The sequence below is a fragment of the Dipodomys spectabilis genome, unplaced genomic scaffold (assembly GCF_019054845.1).
Source record: "Dipodomys spectabilis isolate Male_0828 unplaced genomic scaffold, ASM1905484v1 ptg000416l, whole genome shotgun sequence".
In the NCBI taxonomy this organism is placed as follows: domain Eukaryota; kingdom Metazoa; phylum Chordata; class Mammalia; order Rodentia; family Heteromyidae; genus Dipodomys; species Dipodomys spectabilis.
In genome coordinates, this window is record NW_024871093.1 from 1,734,370 (window position 1) to 1,740,000 (window position 5,631).

A 5,631-nucleotide genomic window follows, 5' to 3' on the forward strand; every position below is an offset into this window, starting at 1 on the left:
CAGCAACAAAAGCCCGGGCCGAGTACAACCTGCTGCGGTCAAGATCATTACCTCGTCCCAGAGATGACCTTGGTCCCCACACCTGCCATGACCCTGGTCACCACATCTGTTGGGCTGGGATGTTGCCGGGGGGGGGGGGGGGGGTGGGGGGGTGGAGGGGGGGGTTAGAAGCTCCTCCCAGTAGGACCCAAGAAGAAGGGGGCTTCATTCCACAGGTGAGAAAATTGAAGCTTGGGGAGGGGAACCCTCTAGGTGGGGTACCCCCCAAGCAATCCCAGAGGCCCCCATTGGGCACTACATGACCCATCCCTGCTCGGAGGAATAACTGCTCCAGAATGCAGATCCTGACCAGGGTATGCTGACCTGTGCATAGTGTCAGACACACACACACACCCGACACACACACAGACCTTGGTGCACAACATTTTTGTTGGTTTTTAAGGTGCTGGGCGACTGAAACTAGGACCTTATGTTTAGTAGGCAAACACTCCACCAATTTAGCCATCCCTCAAGCCCTTTGTGTTGGTTTTTTGTTTGTTTTTGTTTTTTGTTGGTCGTGGGGCTTGAACTCTGGGCCTGTGCCCTGTCCCTCAGCTCTTCAGCTCAAGGCTAGAGCTCTACCACTTAAGCTACAGCACCACTTCCGGTTTTCTGAGTGGTTTATTGGAGATAAGAGTCTCATGGACTTTCCTGCCTGGACTGGCTTTGAATCGGGATCCTCAGATCTCAGCCTCCTGAGTAGCTAGGATTACAGGTGTGAGCTACCGACACCCAGCTTCCCCCCCCCACCCCCAGTCTGGTGGTGTTGAACTTGAGATCCTACCTTGGCCTCCTGAATAGCAGGGATTACAGGTACACCACCAAGCCCAGCCTGTGATGGGACATTTTCTGAGCATTTTTTTTGACATTTTCCCACCTTATGAGACAGGGTAGGATCATTCTAGAATTTTCACCAGCCTTAGGCAGGCTTCTGCCCTCAGTTTCCCCATCTGACAGGGGGGCTGCCCCTCTCCCTTGTGACTGAGGCTGTTTGCGCAGAACCTGTGGGTGTTGACCGTATTTACCCTCCACCGTGTATATGCGCGCCTGCAGTGAGCACACCACCCCAAGATGCATAGTGCTCTCACGCGCTCATCTCTGGTGTGCCAATTGGTCATCTGCTCGGCCCAGCCCTAGGTTCTTAGGTGCAGATGTTAGACCCTTGTAGGTACACACAGCCCAACACCCGATGGCCACACACACATATGCACGCACACGCACTCACATCTGCATCTGTGTCACATGCACATAGCACTGGGGCCCCCACGTGGGGTGCAGGATCCTCTGGGGAGCAGGGCAGCTGAGCAGACGGCAGGAGATGCTGCCCAGCCCGGCAGGCGGCCCTCGCTCCCCGAATGCCCCCCCTTCCCCATCTCTCCTCCGGGCCGCCTGCAAGGACACGCCGCCCGTCCTCCCAGTGCCCCAATCTCCTTGGATGCCGACAGCGTCCGCGGAGGTGTCTGGCGCGGCCTGCCAGCTGCACTGGCCGCGGCCCCTTCCCTGGGCTCAGCCCTGCCTGCCTGTCCTTCCCAGCCTGCTGGGCAGTGGACACGGCGGGCAGTCCCCCACCCTCCCGGATCCCAGTCTGGGGGTGGGGGGGGGCTGCTTTCAGGATTCTCCGTGGGAAGTCCCCCCTAGGCCTCAGGCCCTTGTCCTCAAAGACCACAAAACAGCCCCTGAGGGAAACCTGTTTTTCCATCTGGAAAATGGGAAGGTGGGCACGCTGCGATGGCTGATGGTGTGCTTCCCCTCCCAAGCTGAGAGGGTGAAGAGGGGGAGGGATAAAGTGGGGGGACAGAGGAGGAAGGAATGAACGGGGCAGGGGGGTGTGATAGGGTTGGGGGACGGGAGTGAGCTGAGCCTGGGCTCCATGGATCCTCCCTGCTCCCTGCCACTTGACAGATGAGGAACCGGGCCTGGAGAGATACCGTGGGAAGGGGGGGGCAGTCAAGAACACCCCATTTCCCCGTACTACCCACATACCAAGCGCCAGAGGATAGGGCACCATGCCCGAGACAACTGCAGCTCCTCACCCTGCCCTCGCTCAGAGAGGTGACGTTCCGGGAAAGGCTTTCTCCCCAGCCAGGCCCCTGGCTCTGAGCCTGCCCCCCGGCACTGCCTGTCCATCTGCTGTCGCTTCCTGGCAGAACCAGTGGCCATCCATCACCTGGCCACGCAGGGTGGCCAGGCCAGGTAGCCATGCAGGGTACCGCCTGCTTGGGTGCCGATGTAAGTTCTACACCATTCCTTCCCAGGACTGAAGACCTGAGGTCAGGAGAGAGAGGCATTGGGGGGGGGATTCCCTTACAGCCCACCCCAGAGGTAATTGCTTCTTCTGAAGCGGAGCGCAGAGGCAGGCGGAAACCCAGGGGAACCTGGTTGGAGAGTGTGGGTCAGGTGAAGGGGGGCAGCTCTGAAGTGTTTGGCAGGAGGACAGACACTTTTATTTCTCCCCCTCCCAATCCTGGGGTAATTAAGATCTCTGGGGTACATCTCCAGACTGTACTGCTGTCAGGGAAGTGGGGTATAGGAGCCAGGTTAGGCAGGGGAAGCAGGTCTACAGCTGGTGTCATCTGCCCAAGTACCTGTGCCAAGTACCAAGTGCTGCGACCCGTGTGTGTGTGTGTGTGTGTGTGTGTGTGTGGTTAATGGATCAGAGTCTCATAGACTTCCCTGCATGGGCTGGCTTTGAACCTCAATCCTCAGATCTCAGCCTCCTGGGTAGCTAGGATTACCGGTGTGAGCCACGGTCACCCAGCTTTCAACACTTGGTTTTTCTCATCCCACAGCCCCCCAACTGCCTTCACTACCCACGCCAGTTTCTTCATTCACTCAGCAAGCCTGTAGAAGTATGAGTACTGGGTGCCCTGGGGCACAGCAGTGAACAAAACCCAGCCTCGGGCAAGAACCAGAACCTCAAATGGGGGTGGAGTGGGGAGCAGAGAGGCAGGGTCCATCCTTTCTTTGATTGTTTTGTTTGTTTTAACCCTAGGGTTGCCAGAGAAGGCTCACTAACTAGTAAAAGTCTGACTTTGGAGTAAAGACCTGAAAGAGTGAGCCACAAAGGTATTTAGAGGGAGAGCATTTTTTGCAAAGGGCAGCAAGTGTAAAGGCCCTGAGGCAGGAAGGTGGCTGGCATTCTGCAATCAACTGGTTTGGGACTAGATCAGGTGGTGAGAGCTCAAGGAAGTGGGTCATTGCTGGTCCCCCTGGGGATTTGGGCTTTCCCTGAAAATAAGGTGGGTACCCTGTGGATGGCCATCATTGAGGGGCGTGGCTATGGTAGTCTGGGGACCAATGGGAGAGAGATACTAGAGGGCCTGGGTGTGACAGAGGCCCTACCAGTGCTTCCTTCCTCTCCTCCTCACCATTTTTCCCTTTCACTAATGAATTCAACAAATATTGTTTGAGTGCCCGGTACAGTTTAGCCTTTTGTAAACTCATTCCATCCTGTCCCCCAAAGTACTTTGCGGCTCTGCCCCATGGGCCTGGAATGGGGTTCAGTAGGGCATCCCTGGTCTCTATGCCTTGGAGGGTCTTTTCTGTGCACCCACAGGAGAGAAGCTGCCATATGCTGATTTCTGGGGCAGATGAGCAGCTGCCGTCCACATGTGCCCAATGTTAGCCGTGTAGCACCCGCAAGTGAGTCCCGCCTCTCCTGGGCCTCAGTTTCCCGACATTAGAAATGACTGGAAGACAGAACAGAATATTCTTTTCTGTTCTAACACGAAGACATTTGGGAGCAGAAGTGCGGCTCAGTCTGTGGCAGAGCACTTGCCTAACATGTACCAGGCCCTGGGTTCCATCCACGGCACTGGAAAACCAACAAAAGCAAGTCCCTATGCTCCTCCCCCGCCCGCCCCCCGACCCCTGCCCCCCGTACCCCCCGAGGGCTCAAGGTTGCAACGTGGTAGAGCCACATGAGCTCGGGAACATGGGAGAATCTGGGTTTAGGGGCCTCTGCCCCTGTTATCTATAGAATTAAGCTCTGAGTGTTGTGGCTCCTTCCTGTAGTTTCTCCCAGGCCCTCCTCCTTCTCCTACTTGATGGGACCCAGGCTCCCTCAGCCACCTCCACCCCCCCACTCAGACACCCCAGGGACTTAGTGTGGCAAAGCCCAGCAGGACAGCAATCAGGCCTGCGACCCAGCCCTAACCTGGGAAAGGGCACTGCCTGCTGCTCTTTGCCCCCGGCCCCACATGGCCCCCCATTTCACCCCGACCCCCCATGGCTTCTCTAATTACACAGCCATAAAGCACAAAGCTCTAATGATCCAATTAGTAACGCCATTACTGCTCTGTCCAGGATTAAAATGACCAATTAAAGTGCTGTCGATTTTATCATCACTTAGGCTCAACACGGCCAGGGCATGGCGGGTCCAAAGGCCCGTTATTGGGATTTTAGGCCAGGGACCAGCCAGGAATGTTAGCTCGAGGGCGGCCTTGGATGTCTCTCCATCCACTACCCCTGCTGTGGCCAGCCCATCTCCTGACATCTGGAACTCCTAAAGATTCTAGGCAGGTCCCCACAGGATTGGTGGGTGACGGGATGAGGGTGAGGTCCCCCAGCCCAGCCTTTCTCTGGGCAATGTTTCAGTCTAGATCTAGTCCCCCATGAACAAAGAGCTTTCTTTTTTGGCCACAGACTCAGCTGGGCCTAGGAACTGACTCTTGTGCCTTGCCCCCTTCCAGCACTGGCCGCTCTGGTGCACAGTTGCTGGTCAGGCCACACCCAGGGGCCCTGACTCAGTGCTTTGCCTCAAAACAGGGACATCTTCTTCTTTTTTTCTGTCGGTCGTGGGGCTTGAACTCTGGGCCTGCGCCCTGTCCCGGTGGTCTTCAGCTCAAGGCGAGTGCTCTACTGCTTGAGCCACAGCACTACTTCCTATTTTCTAATGGTTTATTGGAGATAAGAGTCTCAGGGACTTTCCTGCCCAGGCTGGCTTTGAACTGTGATCCTCAGATCTCAGCCTCCTGAGTAGCTAGGATTACACGCGTGAGCCACTGGTGCCTGGCAAAGCAGGGACATCTTTGAGCATAAAGTTGGAGCCTGCTTGCTGTCTCAAGGACTGAGCTCCCTGTGGTTGGAGGTGTGCAAACAGGCCACACCCAGTCATGTGACCTCTAGTCCTCTTGAGAAAGAATATGGGGGTGTTCCATATTAAGCTGTCCATCCCTTGTCCTAGAGATGCTCTCAGAAAACAAGAATCAGGGGCTGTGAACTGGAGGCCCAGTAGGCTAGAATTGTAGAATTGGAGCAGGAAGCCACCAATCTGAAAACCTAGCGTGAAGAGCTATGCTAATAGAGGCCACCTTGGCATTGCCAGACTCCAGCAAGACATGTGTGCTGTCCTGACCATGGGGCCTCTGTACCTTCGTGTTTTATTCTTCCTGTGTGAACCTGAGAAATAGGTGTCCTTGCTGGGCGCGGGTGGCTCACATCTGTCATCCTAGCTACTCAAGAGGCTGAGATCTGAGGATCGAGTTTCAAAGCCAGCCCCCGCAAGAAAACCGGGGCTTATCTCCAATTAACCATCAAAAACGTCTAATGTGGAGCTGTGGCTCAAGTGGTAGAGCACTAGCATTGAGCAAA